This window comes from Diceros bicornis, chromosome 10 (genome assembly GCF_020826845.1).
Source record: "Diceros bicornis minor isolate mBicDic1 chromosome 10, mDicBic1.mat.cur, whole genome shotgun sequence".
In the NCBI taxonomy this organism is placed as follows: Eukaryota; Metazoa; Chordata; class Mammalia; order Perissodactyla; family Rhinocerotidae; genus Diceros; species Diceros bicornis.
In genome coordinates this window covers 57,757,844-57,779,151 of record NC_080749.1, presented here as the reverse complement: position 1 = coordinate 57,779,151, position 21,308 = coordinate 57,757,844, and the positions used below count along the sequence as shown (strand labels likewise).

The following is a 21,308-nucleotide window of genomic DNA, read 5'->3' as shown; positions in this document are numbered from 1 at the left end:
AGCCCTAAACAAGCCTGCTTATGGCCGGAGGTACTGGCCCAGGAGACTCTGGCTGCCCCTGACTCCTCTCAACTGCTCCATTGCAGGAGGGATCAATTTCTCACCCACATTCAGGACACCAGTGTGCCAAAGCCCGCTAGTTGGGAAGTGCTGTCTGGATTGTACACTTCATTTTATGAATGAGGAAGCTGCTATGCAGATCAAGGAGTTGATTTTTCCAAGATTAATAGCAAATTATGGCACAGTTAGTACTGAAAGAGAACGGAAACTTTTTTTTTTTTGTGAGGAAGATCAGCCCTGAGCTAACATCCATTGCCAATCCTCCTCCTTTTATTTTTCCCCAAAGCCCCAGTAGATAGTTGTATGTCATAGTTGCACATCCTTCTAGTTGCTGTATGTGGGACGTGGCCTCAGCATGGCCGGAGAAGTGGTGTGTCGGTGCATGCCCGGGATCCGAACCCAGGCCGCCAGCAGCGGAGCACGCACACTTACCCGCTAAGCCACAGGGCCGGCCCGAGAATGGAAATTGAAAATATTTTGGACAGGAGGAAGGTAATTCTTAGAAGGGAAGAATTGTAATATACAATAAACTTTGTTATCTGCCAGTGAAAATTCAGAATACACCAATAGCTTTATTTTTCTAAAAATCTTGATTTTTAAATAAGGAATATATAAAATAAAACACAAAACAAAACAGAAATCTCTCCCCTCAAATCCTATTACACAGATCTAACCACAGTCAACAATGTAATAGGGGCCAGCCTGGTGATGTAGTGGTTAAGTTTGCACGCTCTACTTCGGCTGCCCAGGGTTTGCGGGTTCGGATCCCAGGTGCAAACCTACACATTAAGCCACGATGTAGCGTATATCTTTTTACATTTTCTTCTAGGTCTAATCAATGCTTTAAGTATATATGAATGTGTATATGTAGCCATTTCTGTCATTTCTACAAAAATATATCAAAATATCCAGATTGATCTGAAATTTCCTCTTTACCTCCACTTAACGAACCAGTCATTTATTCAACTCTTACTGTGTGCCAGGCAATGCCAGGTGCTGGAAATTCATCATCATAGTCGGGGCCGGCCCCGTGGCATAGCAGTTACGTGTATGCACTCAGCTGCTGGCAGCCCGGGTTCGGATCCTGGGTGCGCAGCGACGCACCGCTTGTCAGGCTATGCGGCTTTGGCGTCCCACATAAAGTGGAGGAAGATAGGCACGGATGTTAGCCCAGGGCCAGTCTTCCTCAGCAAAAAGAGGAGGATTGGCATGGATGTTAGCTCAGGGCTGATCTTCCTCACCAAAAAAAAAAAAAAAAAAAAAGAAATTCATCATAGTCACTCATATTATTAAACACTTACCAAGTACCTTGTACTGTTCTAAGCACCTTATGTTCCTGATCTTAATTCCTCTAACAATCTTAGGACTAGGTCCTATTATTATTCTCATTTTTTAGATGAGTAAGCTAAGGCTTAGAGAAGTTGAATAAACTGACCAGGGTCATACAGGCCCTACGACTAAGGAGCTGAGGTGGAATGTCATGTCTTAGCTGCATTTACATTTTAATATTCTTGAAAGTAACAACCTTTTCTTAAAAGATTTTCTGTCATGCATCTGTCATATTCACTACCTTTTTCATCATGTCTCTGGAGACTACTAGAGTGCCTGGCTTATAGTAGGCAATTCATTTATTTGTCCTTGAATAAAAAGGTGAATGAACAATCAATGAAATATTCTGAGTCCCCTTCAGTGCCCTGCAGGTCCTACTGCATAATTTGTGGGCCTAGTGCAAAACGAAAATGCAAAACCCCTTGTTCAAGAATTATTAAAAATTTCAGACATTGACATCAGAGCATTAAACCAAATCAAGACCCCTCTGAGCACAGGGCCCTGTGTGACTGCAAAGGTCATACTACCGTGATTCTGGCCCTGGTGCCTAGTGTAGTGTCCTGTTTGGAGCAGGCTCTGTTTCTTTTGAGCAATTTATTCATTTTCCATTTTGTGATTTACCTCTACTTCCTCATCAGCCACTCATTTCTCAGGCTTTGGAAATTCTTTCTCCAAGGTCGCAAATGATTATCTAACTATCAAATTAATTTCCCTATTCTCATTGTTAATCCTCCTATCTTAGTTTGGGCTGCTTTAACAAAATACTATAGACTGGGTGAATTAAAAAACATTTATTTATCACAGTTCTGGAGACTGGGAAGTCTATCAGATGCTCGCGTGATCAGGTTCTGGTGAGAGCCTACTTTCTGGTTTGCAGGTAACCATCTTCTTGCTGTGTCTTCACAAGGCAGAGAGAGAGAGAGCATGAGTGAGTGAGAGAGTGAGCAAGAGAATGCTAGCTCTTGGGTTTCTTCTTGATAGGGACACTAATCCCGTCACTGGGGCTCCACCTTCATGACATTACTTCCTAAAGACCCCATCTCCAATACCATTACACTGGGCATTAGGGTTTCAACGTATGCATTTTAGGGGGACACAAACGTGTAGTCCATAACACCTCTATAACCCAGGGTGACATTATTGCCAGTCCCTCCTTTTTGATGTTCTCCTCCTTTGTCTTTATTAAGGACATTAATTCTCCCCTTCACTGTTGTCTTGGCTTGCTTCTGGATCCTTCCTTCTTTCATTTCCTCTGCCCTCTGTTTCCATGAGGCTTTGTAACACTGAGGTAGGGACCCTCGTGAGGGACTTTGTGAAGTGCACCCATTGCTCTCCCTGGAGTAGCCACTTTCCCTGGGAAAGGAGTAGTGGTCGGATCTGATTAGTGTATTGAGATGATGGGATAGATCACCCCTTCCTCCCCAACACACACACACACACACACACACACACACACACACACACACACAGAGCAGGTGGGTGATTTAAAAAGTGAGGAGGTACTCATGAATGTACTGATGAATCATACACAATGACTGTTCTCTCTCAGACAAGTGCCAACTTGGAAGTTTGAAATGGTGAAAATCTTTGTATTACGTCTTTTACAAGTCACATCTTTTGGGATGAACATCTGTGATTTTGCCTGCCTAGCATCTAGTTCCCTTCTAGTAATAGCGCTCTGATTTTCTTATGGAACCAGCCACTTCTCATTTTTAGACCATAGGATTCAGGGGAGCTGATCCCACCCCTGACCACAGGGGCAGCATTTGACCTGGGCCTGGGCAATTAGAACACTGTATCCTTCTAGCTACAGTAATTGATTCAAGATTGGGCATGAGACTTATCATTTATTGATTCATTTATTCATTTAACAAATATTTATTGAGAACCAGCCATGTGCCTGGCAATGTTTTAGGTGCTAGGGATACCTCATTGGGAGAAAAAAAGACAAAAGTCCTTACCTTCATGGAGCTTATATTCAAATTGAGGGAAGCAGACAGAAAACAAATAAGTCAAATAAGATATTACAAGATGATAAATGCTGTGGAGCAAAACAAAATAGGGAGGTCGGTAGGGAATGCTGGGAGAGACAGGAGGAAATGCATGTGGGTGGTCCAAGATGGCCTAACTGAGAAGGTAGACATTTGAGCAAAGACTTGAAGGAGATGAGGATTGAACACTGGATATTTAGGGGACTAGGGACTGAGGAATAAGGAAGAGAGAATAGCAAATGCAGAGACCCTGAAGCAGGATCATGTGTGGAGTGTTTGAGCAAGGAAGCCAGTTCGGTAGAAGCAGAGTGAGTGAGGAGGAAGAAAATGGAGTAAGGTCAGAGGTACCAGGAGGGGTGATCATGTAGGACTTATAGGTCATTGCAAGAATTTTGCTTTTTACTGTGATGGGAAAAACCATTGGATAGTTTTAAGCCTTAAATTCTTAGAGGGTCACTCTGAACTCTTTATTACGTAAATCACTTATCTCTGTTTCATGAAGGTCTGTTTCTGGGGTTTTATCTTGTTCTTTCGTTTGAAATATATTTCTTTGTTTCTTCATTTTCCTTGACCCTCTGTGTTGGTTTCTGTGAACTAGATAAAACAGCCACCTCTCCCAGTCTTGAAGTAGTCTCTGTAGGAGATGAACCTTATTGTTCAGCCCTGCCCTAGCTCTTGGTTGGCTTTCAAACCTTTGTGATTGTCCAAGCAGCCAACTTTGTTCTTAGTGACTTGCCGAGTTGAGGGTGTGCCAAAACCTGTCAGGGTCCTAAAGAGGCCATCTCAGTCAGCACCTAGATGCAGGCTGATTGGAAGCCAGACCCTCAGGCAGCAGCTTTTAAAGTATGCGATGGGCCTCTTTCAGGGAAAGTCTGGGAGATGGGCATTCATGTCTACTCCTTCTGCACTGAGCCCTAGGGGATAGCCGGTTAAGAACTATTTGCTACAGGTTACAGGATCACTCTGGTTGCTTTTTAAGAATAGATTATGAGGCAGCAAGACTAGAAGTACGGATACTCTTAGGAGATTATTACAATAATCCAGTTTAGATATATTGGTAGTTTAGACCTGGGGGATAACTGAGGAGATGGTGAGAAATGGTGGGATTCTGGATATGTTTTGATGGTAAAGCCAACAGACTGACTGGACGTGGGACATGAGAGAAAGAAAGGAGTCAACGGTGAGTAATTGGAAAGAGAGTTAATAAACCCTAATTCTGAATCTTTTGATTAAATAGTTGGGAAGAGACTCTTTTCAGTGTGGTTGCTGAGATGAAAGGAGGAAGTCTGCAGTTCCTTGTTGCTTCCTTATCACCATGAGGCAAAAGCTAGCCCAAGAATGGAGCCAACACATCACAAGCACAAAACCAAGTCCTGATGACATCGGTTGCCCTCCTTGATCCAGCTAGGCCCAAACAAGGATCTGTCCCTGGATGTTTCAGTTACATGAGCTTAAGTTCTTTTTGTACTTAAGCAAGTTGAATTGGGTTTCTGTTACTTGGAGCAGAAGAGACCTAACTAATATACCCTAGGAATAGAGCAAGGGTGTATATCTTTCAGGTAAGGAGAAAAATGAACCATTAGGACAATGAGGCTTTACTCCTCCTCAGTGAGGCTTTACAGGAGATGAGGAGCCTCACCCTTTGCCCCAGGGGCTGAAGTGCCTTGAGAAGGAAAGGATGAGACCACTAGGCCTTGCAGGGACCTTTCTTAAGACTACTCTTTTTGAAGAGTTTTTTATTTCAGCCAAGACAGAAAACGAACTAGAAACCCTGGAGGAAGAAGGGTACAGAATTGTGCAATTTTCTGAGTTGACAGAAGAAAAGAGCAATGAGACAATTCCCTTCCCAAGTCTCCCCGAGTTCTCTTGGAGACGCATTGTGGAGTGTCTCAAACAAACCTACCTCCTATTTTCCTTAATGTTGCACCTTGCCTCTTCTGCTAGTCACCTCCATGAGAATGTCATCCTCACAGCACTGCAGGCCTCTGAAGGGCCACTCTGAGCCCTGAGGATGCATTGTGGGCTAAGGTGTTATGGTGACAGGCTAGGAGAATGGCCCTCTCCCTACCTCTGTTATACTTGCACCAAGTCTTACAAAGGCTTTCATGAACACAGCTAGAAACCTCAATAAATTAGTCAAAGTACAAGTAACTTAATGGGGGGCCGGCCCGGTGGCGCAAGCGGTTGAGTGCGCGCGCTCTGCTGCGGCGGCCCGGGGTTCGCTGGTTCGGATCCCGGGCGCGCAGCGACGCACTGCTTGGTAAGCCATGCTGTGGCGGCGTCCCATATAAAGTGGAGGAAGATGGGCACCGATGTTAGCCCAGGGCCGTCTTCCTCAGCAAAAAAAAAGAGGAGGATTGGCGGATGTTAGCTCAGGGCTGATCTCCTCACAAAAAAAAAAAAAAAAAAAAACAAGTAACTTAATGGGAAAAAATAGATAATTAAAAAAACAGATGGGGGGTGGGCACAAGAGGTGAGGGGATGCATTTATATGGTGACTGACAAACAATAATGTACAACAAAAATTTTTTTTTTTTTTTTTGGTGAGGAGATCACCCCTGTGCTAACATCTGCCAATCCTCCTCTTTTTTTTTGCTGAGGAAGACTGGCCCTGGGCTAACATCCGTGCCCATCTTTCTCCACTTTATATGGGATGCCACCACAGCACGGCTTGCCAAGCAATGCGTCGGTGCGTGCCTGGGATCCGAACCGGTGAGCCCCAGGCCGCCACAGCGGAGCACGCGCACTTAACCACTTGCGCCACCGGGCTGGCCCCTACAACAAAAATTTTACAGTAAAAATAAATAAATAATAAATAAACAGAATCTATTAAACAAAAAAACTTTAGCTTTTAAATATTTTCAAAGTGATCTTGGTTATTTCCTCCCATTTATTCTTCCAGATGATCTTTAGAATCACTTTGTCAGGTTCCAAAAACAAATTCCAAAACATTTGTTATAAAGTTGTAAATTTGGGGAGAATTGACCTCTTTGCAAGAAGAATTCCCATCCCAGAACATGGAACATGGATTATATCTCATTTAGAGACTTGAACATGTTCACAGTGAGAGGCAAATGCAAGAGAAAGGAAAATTGATGGGTGGAGTGAGATCTTGGAGGTGGGAGCAGATAGGCTCTGGGGCACCAAGGGAGGGATTAGCCCTAGGCTAGGGAGGCAGCTGTACCACTCAAGGATGGGTATGTGCCAAATAAGATTGTAGGTACGGCCTCAGGGTGTTGAGGAAGTGCTTGCCTGATGACCTCTCTCCCCTCTAGTGAGTAGGAAATAACATGGTTAGGGGTGGAGGAGGGTGGTGAAATTTTGAATAGTTGTTGTGAAAGAACTGATTAGGGCCTCCAGAAACCCAGTTTGAGGGCTAGAAACCAAAAACTGGGATGGCTTCAATCTCCTCAGCTGGGTAATTTTCTCCAGCAGGTCTCAGTAGACTGAGAGTAGGAAGAAAGAAGTCAGCTAGTCAGTTTAGTCCAGGATTGGGGAGTGGGATAGAAGGCCTTGGGGGGCAAGGGAGTTGAGAGTATTGACAAGAGAGTGGTTGAAGTCATGGTTCTTGAAGACTAGGTAAAGAAGTCAAGATTGTGATGGATTGGGAGGAAATTGAGCAATCAAGGGCCCAAATATTGAAAAAGAAGTGTGGAAATAACTATGACCCAAATATAGTTAAATAAAATTAAAGGGATATACTCATAGTAGCGATATCAGATATTAAATGAGTAAAGCATGTTGTTAAAAAAAAAAAAAGGTCCAAAATGGAGTCACTTATGTTCAGCTTCATGTCACCAAACTGAGACGACTTAATTACAGTGTTGGGCTCTCCCAGAAATGGAATCTTAAACCAGTCAATCAGGAATCGCCTGATCAGCACTAGTTAGGTAATCTGCCTGATAGACCCTTGCCATCACCTAAAGGAAAGTAACCTTGCAATAACCAACCCACTTTTTTGGCTGGTTATAACTTCCTCCTCCTTGCTCCTTTCTGCCTGTAAAAGTCTTTCATTTTCATATAGCTCTTCAGCATTCCTTTCTATCTACTAGATTGGATGCTGCCTGATTTAAATCAATTTTTGCTCAAATAAACTTAAAAAATTTTTAATATGCTTGTTTTATCTTTGAACACATGTTAATATGTATAGTGACATGAGACTTCTGACTGAGACCTTGAGAGGGAGCAGACCCTTGGGGCCCCTTCACACACAAACTTAGCTGTCCTGCACCTTGTTCCTTCGTGGCCTTCTGAGCTCACATGGACACATGAATCCCACAGCTTTGGGTTATCTTAGCTATCCGAAGGTACAGCTACGTCTTAAGAAAATTTCTTGTGACAATAATACCTTAACACAAAGCAAACATTTTCAAAGGGTGGGAATTTGGGTCACTGAGGCAAGACAGTGGAGGAATTTGATTTTGGACAGAGAGGCTCTTTCAATAAATCACATCACAATAGCTGCTTTCTCTTCTGCTACCTATCTCTGACCCCAGCTACAATCTTATCACTGGAAGGCTGTGAAGGGTGTAGAAGGCAGAGAAGATTAAATTACCCTGAGTGGCAGTTATGAAATCTCCTTCATTGTAGAAGCAAGGACAAATGCTTTCATGTTGCTGTGAATACAGTAATGCTCAAGACGTATTTGATATAGGAAATTTAAATAACTCTCTGTGAAGGTTTAAAGAATGGAAAAGACACTTAAGATTGCCAGTTTTTTCAACAACTCCCCAACCGCTTTTCATTCTATTTACTTAGATCCCCACTTAGATTTTAAAATACTTTTGCTTTATTTGCTGATTTTAATTTCCTTGTATTTTCCTTTCATCTGGTCCATCTGGTACTCCTACTATCATTGCCTTAGTTAACATCTTGGGATAGAGTGTCATTTTGCTTCCCATTAAGAACTTTTTCTTTATGCTTCAGTTTTCTAAACGTGGAGCTTTGAGGTTTCCTGATTTAGTAGATGTTTCCTGGAGACAAAAACATGAAGGGAATTCTGCTAATCCTAATCCTATACACTACATAAAATGATACACAATCTTAGAGGACAAATAAGTTATAAGTTAATCAAGGATGTAAGTTTGACAGGCATAAATGTAATTCAGGCATTCCCTGTTTCCTTTGTTATATGGAGGAGCTGAAATAGTGTCAGTCCGCAGCTCAGGTTCCCTTTCAGCTCAGAACTCTGCTCAAATAAAGTCTATCTCTGTAAAAGGACTCGTGCTATGAGCCGCTCCAAAGTTACTTCTCCCCCACATCATTAAATATAAATGGAGGAGGGGCCGGCTCTGTGGCTTAGCGGTTAAGTGCGTGCGCTCTGCTACTGGCGGCCAGGGTTCGGATCCCGGGTGTGCACCGATGCACCGATTCTCCGGCCGTGCTGGGGCGGCATCCCACATACAGCAACTAGAAGGACGTGCAACTATGACATACAACTATCTACTGGGGCTTTGGGGGGGGGGGGGGGAAGAAGGAGGATTGGCAATAGATGTTAGCTCAGAGCCAGTCTTCCTCAGCAAAAAGAGGAGGATTAGCATGGATGTTAGCTCAGGGCTGATTTTCCTCACAAAAAAATAAATAAATAAATAAATGGAGGAAACCATGTACTAAAAAAAAGTACTTTTATTTAGAATTATTCAGCTAAGCAAACAAAATATGATGGTTACCATTGCAGCATATCTTAGACATATTCTTTAACCTCCAAAAGCCTGCATAAAAATTAGAAAATAGAATAAAAAGTAGTTTAGGAAGAAACAGATGAGGTTTAGGAGTGGACATCATTCTCTACTGCCTTAATGGACATTTTCTTCCTAGGATTTTATTTATTTGTTTATTTTTATTGTGGTAAAATATGTATAACATAAAACATGCCATTTTAACCATTTTTAAGTGTACAATTCAGTGACATTAATTATATTCACAATGTTATATAACCATCAGTGCTATTTCCAAAAATTTTCTGTTACTGCAAACAGACCTCTGTACCCACTAAGCAATAACCCCCAATGCCCCTTTTCCCAGCCCTGGTAACCTCTAATCTGCTTTCTGTCTCTATGAATTTGTCATTTTTAGAAGATGAACTTTGGTGGCTATGTGGATGAGAAATGGCTTAAGGAATGCAGAAGAATAAGACAGCTCTTTTCCTTCAGGTAATTTAAGGAGATAATATTTTGAAAACCATTATTGTGACATTCTCTTTTGCTTTTATCAGAACACAATCTTGGCTCTAGTCGGCAGAAGTGTTAGCTAGCTGGCAGAACTGGGAAATCAGGATTGGAGATGGAAAGGATGCAAAAAGAAAAAGCTACATGATATTCTGCTTCTGAAAGCAAAATTGTGTTATGTATGTCAGTAGCCTTGCAAACTTGAGTTTTTATCTTAAGAGAAGATATTTCTAAATTCCTTTAATATTCACTGGCTAAGTCAGGAGGGAGCAGCTCACAGAGTTCTATGGTACAGAGAGGATGCTCTTTTGTTTATATTAGCAAAGCCACAAGTCTTATTGCTCAATAGCAGACAGAGGGGGTATAGGCAGATTAAGGTTGCCTGCAAGTAACAAAAATACTCCAGATAATAGTAAACAAAGTAGAAGTTTGTTTCTCTGTCATATTCCAGAAGTCTTTTTAGTTAACAAGGTTGTCAGTCCAAGTCTGGCATGGCATTCCATGAAACTTGGAGACTTGGGCTCCTTCTGTCTTGCTCTCTGCTGTGCTTCAAGCCAGAAATTAAATCTGCATTGCAGCCAGCAGGCAGGATGAAAGGGGGAAAGAAGGAGACATCACTTCCTTTAAGGACACTTCCTGTAAATTGCACACACAATGTATGTTCATATCCCATTGGGCAAAACTTAGTTACATGGCCATAATTAACGGCAAGGGAGCCAGAAAATGAGAGCTCTATCACTTTGGAAGAAGGGACACACAGACACTGGGGAATATCTAGCACTTTCTGCCACAGAAAGAGAGGTATTTTAAAGAATGAGACTTCAAGATGGAGGGCAGTACTGAGTAGAAGGCCATCATGGGAGGCTCTGGGTAGCACAAAGGGAACCCAATGTGAGGTTATTGAATGTCAAGACTAGTTTAGTTCTGAGTATACCAACAGGCTGGGAAATGAGTTTTTCTAGCTGAGAAAGTAACAAAGAAATGTTCTCTATCTTATAATTTTTGGCTAAGACTGGTCCTGTCCTATCTTCACTACAAACTATGTGCTAAATGGCTTCTTCCTTCAGAAAATGAGTCCCAGGAGGGAAGGGAGCCTGATGGATATCTCTCTTCATCATGCTGCCTGAAGAGCCTGGAGGTGGGGCTAAGGGGATAGCAAAGGCCTTAACCAGAACCTCTAACACAAGACCTGGACCTGTGGCCTGCTGAGTGATCTGGCTCTGAGAGTAGCAGCAGGTGAAGGTGTGTACTCTGGGATGTGCACAGCTCTGGTGCCTTCAGTTTCAGAGGGGACTCTGCTTTGCTCTGACCTTCAGTTTATGCCACATGGACACAGAGGCCACATAATATAGTGATTTACAGAAAGGATTTGGGAGCCAGACTGGCCAGATTTGAACCCCAGCACTACCCCTTGCTATCTCTGTAACCTGGGACAAATTATGTAATCACTCCTATATGAAAGGAGACAATAATACTAGTACCTTCCTCACACTACATGACTATAGGATGTAAACAAAACCAGAGATATGTTATCATTGTAAAGTTCAACATGGTTGGTCCTACCAAATGGAAATTGTTCACCTGTGTCTTACAAAAAAAAAAAGACATTTCGGATTCTTTCTACTTTGTCCCTACAGCTCTGTATAGTGTCTCTCCTGTTATGTAATATTTCTTACCAGTGGTCCTCTTTTGGTTTTTTACAAGGTTTTTCTTTTTTTTTTAATAAGGATTAAATTAATTAAAACATGACATATAGAAAAAATTTAAAAATTAGCTGTTATGTGTTAATATTATTATTTTTATGACTCATAGAATGCAATGGAGAAAATGGCTGAAAAAATGGAACTCTAAGGAATCTACTTGGGCTCAGAACATAGCTGTTTATTGATGCTTCGTCGATGTTGATGTGACGAGATGCAGATGGTGATAACCTATAATCCTTTCAGAAGTAGCTGAATAAATATGCTTTCAGTTGTGTTATCAGTTCATGCAGTGAAAATAAGCTTAAATCCATAGGAAATGACAGACACAAATGGGGTAAACGCTGAGTTAATTAATTATTTCTACAGTTGTGCAATATGAAATCCAAACAATGTTATTCTGCTGTTTATATGACAGATCTATGCTTTTGGTTAGTCCCTTGCAGCAATGATGACAATCACAAAACAGCAAGTAGAAAACAAAATGCAGTTCAGATTGTTCTTGGGGGTAAACATAAGAGAACAAACCAGGACTACTAGTAAGAAATCAGACAAAATAGGAGAGATGATAGAAAGGTTTATAGGGACAAAGTAAATAGAACCCAGAATGTCTTTTTTTGTTTTCTTTTTGCAAGATACAAGCAACCTCCATTCAGTAGGACTAACCACGTTGAACTCACAGTGATAATACACCTTGACATCCTGCAGCTTATTCATAGAGCGTGCTAACTAGCATATGTTGTGTGTTTACTTCAAGCTCAGTATCAACTGTGGATACTGTTCAGTCCAAATATTATCAAGGTCTTTTAAAGTTGCAGTTATAATATTTTAAACACTATCTATTACATATACTAGTAGAGCCAGATTAATTCTTTTCAGGCTGTATCTCAGATTTCTTCAATTTTTGTTATTTTAATTATCTACATGTTGTGATTATATTCTTACAGTACTTTTTTCAGCAGGTTAAATGTGTCTTGGTGAAATGTCCCTTAAATCAGATGATATCATATGAACCATATGAAAAGAATAATTATAAATATTCTAATATCAGTGATTTAGATTTAAATCAGTTTTAATGAGTTCTGGAAATAAAATTTATATACTACATTAATATTGTTTTAAATTTGGATTTATCTTAAGTATTAACTATTTCTATTAGGTATAAGACAACTTAAAAGGCAGAAAGTATTGTTGTTAAATAATAGAGCAATAAAAATTTTTTTGTGGGGGAGAGAGGAAGGTTCAAATACCTTCCCAAGCAGCCTTATAAAACATCATTGAGCATTAAGCACCTCAAAATGTGCTAACGTGTTTAGAACACTTGGTTGTATGTATCTGAGGGAGAATTGTCACAAATTTTGATCCCCTAACTTGAAATACTTTTGAATTTTTTCTCCTATTTGGCTAAAAAATGATCTTGATTTCTCAATTTTGAAATTACGCATTCCGTTGTCTAGACTTTATAATAAATAACAAGACAAACCAGCCGTATACTGGTGCAACTACTAAAGTTAGAACTGTAACGATAGTTAATCTGAGTTAAGTTTCTATTTATTTATTTTTTTTTGTGAGGAAGATCAGCCCCGAGCTAACATCCATGCTAATCCTCCTCTTTTTGCTGAGGAAGCCCGGCTCTGAGCTAACATCTATTGCCAATCCTCCTCCTTATTTTTTTTCCCCAAAGCCCCAGTGGATATTGTATGTCATAGTTGCACATCCTTCTACTTGCTGTATGTGGGACGCGGCCTCAGCATGGCCGGAGAAGCGGTGCGTCGGTGCGCGCCTGGGACGCACCGAACCTGGGCTACCAGTAGCGGAGCGCGCGCACTTAACCGCTAAGCCACGGGGCCAGCCAGTGAGTTAAGTTTCTAAAATGTAGAAAACTGACTCTCCTTCAATGAGTATGGTTATTATTATTACTGAAAGGTAAAACAGCGTTACATGGTGTGGCTGATGGCGTGGGTAGCCACACCGCTAGCTGGTGGGTGCTCACTGCTCCACTGAATCAGGCCCCCCAGTCTCCCTGAGTCTCCAGTGTGCTCCCACACTGGGTCAATTAATTCCAGGTGAGGCACTCATATCATTGTTCCCAGTAAACTAACAACATTGAGCCTTGTAAACCAAGACATTAGATTGTCCATGAGTTCCTTTCATGTGCTGCTTTCTATTCACTGCCTGTCACAGATCAAGCCAGCTCCAGGCAATCACTGGGGTATATCCCCGGACATTTTAGCCTCAGCTCTTTTTGTAAATAAGGAACAGAAATCTACTCAAATTAGTTCAAATAAAAGGAGTGGGAACATGTGATAATAAAGATCTCACAAAATCAGGGCTGGCTCCGTGGCTTAGCGGTTAAGTGCGCGCGCTCTGATGCTGGCCGCCCCAGGCCCGGATCCCGGGCGCGCCCCAAGGCACCACTTCTCCGTCCAACCCGAGGCCGAGTCCCACGTACAGCAACTAGAAGGATGTGAACCTATGACATACAACTATCTACTGGGGCTTTGGGGGGAAAAAATGAATAAATAAAATCTTTAAAAAAAAAAAAAATCTCACAAAATCAAATATAGTCAGGCTTCATGGGAAGTAAAGCTGTAAACTGAGAAGCTGTCAGGAGCCAAGGAATCTACATTCTCCCTTTTTCTGTCTCACTGGGGCCAAGTGGTGTCTCCTCTTCCTTTCTCTTAGCATATCTACTCCATTTTCCTCTTTCATGTAGCCGGCACATTAATGCACATGTTCCCAAAATGGCTGACAGCCTCGAAGTCTATATGATCTTTTAGCATAACTACCTTCAGGCTTTAGGTGTCTGTTCAAAATGTTTGAGAGAGAGAAAGAGAAAGAGAGACACAATACGATTTGATACAGGAAAGCCAATGGGCGGACTAGTTTTACTAGTCTGTCTTTGATCCAATCAGCTTTGGTTGTAGGGCTCCCAGATGTTAAAGATTAATCTTGTTTATTCAAAACATAGAAAATGGGAAATAAAAAGCAAAACAAACAGGAACATCAACGACATTTAAAATAGCAACAATTACTACATTTTCACACTCCCTGACATTTTCTTTGAGTGTGTTAGCTAGATTTTATGATATTCAGTTGGTAAGAGCTTAAAATAAACAATTTGTAGGAGCAACGTTGCAGTGTGGATGGAGTTGGGGAATAGACTATCACTTTCTTATACTGTGTACCTGTTTCTATGTATGTCTTTTTCATTTAAACAAATGTAAACATTGAATTTCTAATTGTAGATCTGCTAAATCTGCTGGAGAGGCATTTGATAAACAAAAACTTTTGAAAATATTTAGAACTTTCAAAAGGATCAAATTCTCATTAGTGGTGATTATACTATTTTAGAGCTGGAAGGGGCTTTACAGGTCATTTAGTTCAATTCTATACTTTTACAGAAGAGTAAATGAAAACACAGACAGAGGAAGTGAGTGATGCAAGGCTATACGGCTCACTGGAGATGGAGCTGGACTCAACCTCCTGTCACTGGGCTTCTAAATTCACATATTTCTCAAAAATACTATTTAGCATACAGCTTGCATTAACAAAAGGGACAATGCTATGAAATGAATATTTGTGCCCCTCCTCCCAACACAATATTGGGGAATGTTCAATATGTTGAAGCTCTCATTCCTAATGTGTTGATATTTGGAGGTGGGGCCTTTGGGAGGTAATTAGGTCTTAAGTGTGGCGCCCTCATGAATGGGGTTAGTGCCCTCATAAGAAGAGACACCAGAGAGATCTCTCTCTCCCCACTATGTGAGGATCCAGCAAGAAGGCCATCATCTGCAAATCAGGAAGGGGGTTCTCACCAGACACGGAATCTGCCAGCATCTTGATCTTGGACTTCCCAATCTCCAAAACCGTGAGAGATAAATGTTTGTTTTTTAAGCTACTCACTCTGTAGTATTTGTTATAGCAGCTTGAACTGATTAAGACAGACAAATAAAATCTAACAAGGTTATTTAAAGATTTTTGGGGGGGGCCGGCCCTGTAGTGCAAGCTGTTAAGTGCGTGCACTCCGCTGCGGCGGCCCAGAGTTCACGGGTTTGGATCCCAGGTGCACACCGACGCACCACTTGTCAAGCCATGCTGTGGCAGAGTCCCATATAAAGTGGAGGAAGATGGGCATGGATGTTAGCCCAGGGCCAGTCTTCCTCAGCAAAAAAACAGGAGGATTGGCAGATGTTAGCTCAGGGCCGATCTTCCTCACAAAAAAAAAAAAAAGATTTTTTTTCTCTTGATATTTGATAATTTTAACAAATTTGCACTGGATTTACATGTAACCATGAGTGTGTTGCTTATACTCTCGGGCCCTCAGTTCTTTTGAGTTACTAGAATTCACTTTGTAATAATCAAGTTCCACGTGTATTCAAACCCATCAAAAAAAGAATTGCCTGATTGGATTACAGAATGGATTCTATACCTCAGGTGTTTCAATTAGTTCAATTAGTTCATTGTTGCTATGATGATGGTTTTCTCCTCTAACTCTCTTTATATTATTTATGAAATTTTATCATAGAATTTAGAATATTAGACCTGGAGGAAATATTAGAAATTATGTGGCCCAACTCCCTCATTAATTTATACAATATTTTATTCTTCTAATTATTGATAAAACATACTACTGAGGTAGCAAAACTGAAGAATAAAAATCTGGATGACATAAAATGAAGCAGTTTTTGGAAAGGAAATGAAACTCAAATGAGGCCTCATTTTTATCAATGAAGCTTTATTCATTTACACCGTAATTATTACCTGAATATTTATACAGGATAGATTTTTGTTTTAACTTGTGTTACCTGAATTATAATATTCACAGATATGGAATAAGAAGGCAGCCATGTTTATGGTTTCTATTACAGCAAGTAAAAACAACTTGTAGGTGATTCTCCTCCATTCAAAGTTAGATGAGCCTCAAGTATATCATAGACATTAAATATATCATTGATGTTGAGATTTTCTTTGCAGACAAATCTGAAAAGCTTCCTTAAGTCTTACAATAAGTTTTGAATGTTCTTTATGTTATTTGATAACAAAAGGCTCATTTCTATAATATATTCATTAATATTTGCAGTGCTCTGATGGACAAGACGCCTTCTCAGCTACAGGGAGTATGTGTTCTAAAGTCCTCAAGCTAAAGCTCCGTGTTAAAGACTTCAGTTTTGTTCATGTTTTAGTGACCACACACCTTGGAGAACTGAAAGGAGTCTTTCAGCATAGTGATGGAAAGAACAGACACTAAGCTATTTTTAGTTGCCAAAACATCACATTCTAGCCAACACATTTTTAACATGGTAGTTAAACCAAGTCTGAGAGTGTCATTAAAGTATCCCTTAATGTGTGGAGCAAAGGTTGTTTCTAAAAACTGTTCATAAGTCAAATTCCTAAGTAGTAAAAAAATTTAAAAATAGATATCTAAAAATTTTTTTAAATTCTTGCTCACTCCTTTGAGAACCTGTTTCACTAGAATTAAGTAATTCTCAGGTAAGAATGGTGCAACCATCTACCCCATTCCTGGCTCTGTCAATTCCAACATTTGATTCAGTGCTACTTCCTGTGCTGTGAGCTTGAATTTCTAGGCAATAAAGATAACAAAGTAGGAACAGGGTGGCTTCTCATTTCCACCTATATTTAAAAGGTAGGAGGTGGCTGGAGACTTACATAGATTAAGAGCCTACTAGTTGCCAAGTGTTTTCATACCTTGTTTCACCTAATCCTTTTATTGGCTGTAGGTAGGTTTGTTATCTGCATTTTAGAGACTAGGACACTATGGGTCAGAGAAGTGAAGTAATTTGCCTAAGATTATGTGGCTAATAAGAGTAAGACTGGAAGAGAACACTAGGTCTGACCCTGAACAGAGATAGCGTGAGATAAACATCTCACTCCTAAGTGACTCAACCACGTCCTTCTTCCTGGCCCTGCCATGTGACCAGCAGCAGTAGTAATAGCTTAGGCAGCCCTGGGCCTCTGGGCAGGATGAAGGCAACTGCCATCCCATAGAAGCTTTAATTTTCTGAAATAAAGGCTATAACCTGCCAAGTATACTTTGAGTAAAATGCCATAAAAAATTTAAGGTATAATAGTGAATTCCCTCTTTTATTAGGAGTTTTGTAGTGACGATTCTCCGTATGGAGTTGGTGTAGCTCACGATGCAGGGCGCTGTGGGTCACCTGTACCAGAGGTGCTTTCTCTTCTGGTGACCTTGAATAAGCCTTACAGGCTTATTTTTGTGCTTTTAAACCTTTCCCCATTTGATTCTTTCAATTAATGGGCAATTTGTTTCTTTTTTTTTTTTAAACAGTTTTATTTATTTATTTATTTTTTGTGAGGAAGATCAGCCCTGAGCTAACATCCGTGCCAATCCTCCTCCTTCCCCTCCGCCCCCAAAGCCCCAGTAGATAGTTGTATGTCATAGTTGCACATCCTTCTAGTTGCTGTATGTGGGACGCCGCCTCAGCATGGCTGGAGAAGCGGTGCGTCGGTGGGTGCCTGGGATCCGAACCCGGGCCGCCAGTAGCAGAGCGCGCGCACTTAATCGCTAAGCCACAGGGCCGGCCCCGGCAATTTGTTTCTTAAGACTCAGAATTGGCTTTCAGTAAAGATTTTTTTCTTTCCAAAGTGGTGTGAAATTTAGATGCTCATTGTGTTTTGCTCATCTAATTAGATGTGTGAGTTAAGGGATATAAAATAAGCCACTCAATACTTTCCCATAAGAGACAGTAAATCTCTCAGATTGAAGAGCAAAATGACATAAATTGTAATCAAAATAGTATAAGATATCATTTCATGCCAGAAGAATGAATTATTTCCAAGGGCTTTCCCTGAGAAATTAGGTTGGGAAATTGGCTAAATCCTCAAAACATTCCTACCTCTTCATCCACAAGAGAAACAAAGTAAGTATTTTGCAGCACACGATTTAAAGGGAAGTTAGGGTTATCACCTAGTCATCTCTCACCACATAATTCCTAGCATCTTCATACCAGTCTGCTTTGGCAATTTTTTGCTCAAAATAAGTTCTTTGGTCTAAGCTATTAAATGTCAATAATCAATTTCTTGGCTGGATTACATTATAGGATAACAAAACAAAAATTGCTGCACAACAGGCAAAGCCTTTGATCTCTTGTAAGAAATATATGCAGCCACTCAACCCAAATGCTTGTATGTCATCTGTAGACAACAAGCACTGTTGACACTGCCCTGAGAAACTCGTGGGAAGGCCTCCAGGCCTAAACACAGCAGAGCCAGTCCATTGCCCTCAACTAGCTACAACAAGGTATGCCATTCTGTGATTTTCTTAGGATAACCCCCTCCTTCCTTCCAGACCATGCTCTGGCTTTCTGGGACCCCTGAATTCCTTGCCCAAAAAGCACAGAGCACCCTTCAGAGCCTGCAGTGTCCCTTCCCAAATCTCTCCTCCCTGTGGTGCATCATTCCTCTCCTCCCTGTGTGGGATCCTTAGACGAATGGGCTAGAATGTCCACAAGAATTCTCCAGAGGACCCTCCCGGTGTGGGTCTGAGCAGGAGGTGGAGAGAGAAGGCGGGAGCAGCCAGTATGCAGTGGCCTCCATTTGTACTCTTGCCCCAGGCCCTGCAAATATTACCTGTTTCCGTGGATGGAACTAGAGTGGGCTTATTCCAACCCTTAAGAGGCCAAGCCTACAAGGGAGTGGTTATTGCATGCAGAAACTGAAAAGTGTTGCTTTCTCTGAGGGTTCGTGTAAGGAGCAATTTTGCCAATAGCCCATTTCCTTGTGGAAGCCGCACATTTGAGTCTCTTGATAAATTTATACAATTGCCATAGAATACATTTTGATTTAAGCCGTAGATTACTTGTATATAGGGTGTGACATGGAAAATAGAGAAGCGAGTTCTGCTGCTCACCCCTATATGGCGTAGCTGGCTAGAAGGGATGCCTCTTTATTTCAGACACACTGTAATGTAATTCCATTGAAGTGAGCAAAGATCTTCATTCTATGCACACAGAATGAAGGCTAAGGTGTTCCATTTGATTACTATAACATACAAGGCTGCTTCCCATCCGGGAAGGAATTCTCAGAGAAAATGGAGATGGTCTTCCTGTCCTCTGAATCTTATGATAGACAGTGTCAGAGACATCATATGCACTTCCTCAAATTCTGTCTGCCACCACAGGGCTGGGTGCTTTGTCTTAGCCATGAACACAATTGACTGGCTACTCTGGTGCCTCCATGGCTCTGCTGCCTGGGGCTGACCAGTTGAGTTGCTTGTCTGGGATGTTGGCTCTTTCTGGCTGCTGCTATGCCAGTCATTCAGAGTTTCTGGCTCCGCCCACCACGCTGGGACTTGGATGAAATGCCACATTAAAGAACGTGGTATCTGGCTTCCCAAATGGCTGCCAAAAGATCTGGATGATGCAATGCAAAGGGCTGGGTGTTAACTACACATGGGATGAACTTTGATCATTAGAAATAGGAGAGTGTGGCAGATCAATCATCAGTCTCCTCCCCGCCTTTCATTGACTGACTAACCATGGCCCAGTTTTTCCAGACAGCCTACCTCTGCATTGCTTCCTATTCTTTCCTGCCTCTCCTTCCTTCTTCCTCACTCTCACTGCTCTGGGTTAACATCTAACAAATAAGCAAGAGTGCTCAGTCTCCCTCAGAGTCTGTTTTCTAGTAAACTGGGAAAAACATAGGCCTGCTAAAGTAAAATCCTGAGAGTATGTAAGGGACAATGCACGTGGTCTTAGGAATAACTGATGTAGACTTATTTTTATACCGATATATTCAAATTGCATGCATAATAGATAATTCTTTCAATATTATTTTAGAGGCACTATAAGTCTTGGTTGTAAATTTCATCTCTTTTCCCTCAGACTCCTAAGACTCTTCCCCTGTATCCTAATTAATCAAGAATTTATTGAGAATCCAGTATATGTGCAGCACTATGCAAAACTTTGGAAACACTAGAAGTCTTAAAACACTTTCTTTGTTCTCATAATATAGTTAGGACAGGGAGACAATATACAAGTACTGACTTGTGTGGTCTAGATTAAAGTGCCGTGCCTCAGAGAAGTGGGGAAATAATTGAAGGTATCAAGTCTCTAGGAAGATTTCATGATGGAGATGAAACTTTTGAATGGCATTTTAAAGAATGGATAATATCTGAATTGGTAGAGAGGAGGCAGAAGGATGCTCCTGGTGATAGTTTCAAATGGGAGCAAAGACATGCAGATTGCATATGACACTTGTGGTGGACTCACTGCTCTTGCATTCTTCCTGACAGAATTCCGGGGGGTTATGGACCCCCTAAAGCCCACCTATGGAATCCCGGTTAATCTATGATGTAAAAAAGATTCATAATCTGGTAATTTTCTTAAAAAAAAATAAGAACAGGAGCAATACAAAACAAAGCTGAATTTAAACTCCAAATCTGGTCTTCAAACAAACATAAGTATTCAAAAGGACCCTCTAAATCTCATTAATAAAAAAATCAACATTTCTGATGGAAAGGTGCCTTCCTGATAACCTAGATGCTTAAGAGTAAATAAATTAATACATATTAATTAGAATAGTCAGACTATAGGATAATTTACAAAAACTGAAAACTGAGATAATTCACTTTAGAATTTGAATTATGAGATATCCTGGGAATAAGTGCATTAATTTCATTGACAAAAGATAATCTAGGCCCTTATTTAACATTCAAGTATGGTAGTTTCGCCTCATCCGTGGGGGATATGTTCCAAGAGCCCCAGTGGATGCCTGAAACCTTGAACCCATATACACTATGTTTTTTCCTATACATACCTATGATAAAGTTTAATTTATAAATTAGACAGAGTAAGAGATTGACAACAATAACCACTAATAAAATAGTACAACTATAACAATATACTGTAATAAAAGTTACTGTAGATCTTATCAACCTCAGCATACAATTCTTTTTCTTTCTTATTATGTGGAGAGCTTTCACCTTTTCACCTAAAGGAAGCACTTGACAGCTTCTCTTTGGCATATCTGAATTGCCAACGTCACTACTCTTGCACTTTGAGGCCATTATTAAGTCAAAT

The 21,308-nt window shown here is 40.9% G+C and overlaps 1 long non-coding RNA gene across 4 annotated transcripts in view; it reads left to right on the top strand.

Annotated features, from left to right (window-relative positions):
- LOC131410850 (uncharacterized) overlaps nucleotides 1-21,308 on the top strand; it is a 39,105-nt gene that overhangs the window by 3,106 nt on the left and 14,691 nt on the right. The window contains exons 2-5 of one of the 4 annotated variants that reach the window (XR_009221425.1): nucleotides 4,618-4,939; nucleotides 9,456-9,532; nucleotides 10,615-10,789; nucleotides 11,360-12,347. This is a non-coding gene — a long non-coding RNA (uncharacterized LOC131410850). Of the gene's footprint in view, nucleotides 1-2,193; nucleotides 2,267-4,617; nucleotides 4,940-9,455; nucleotides 9,533-10,614; nucleotides 12,348-21,308 lie in introns of those variants that run through there. The other 3 variants (XR_009221426.1, XR_009221427.1, XR_009221424.1) reach the window with 3 other exon arrangements.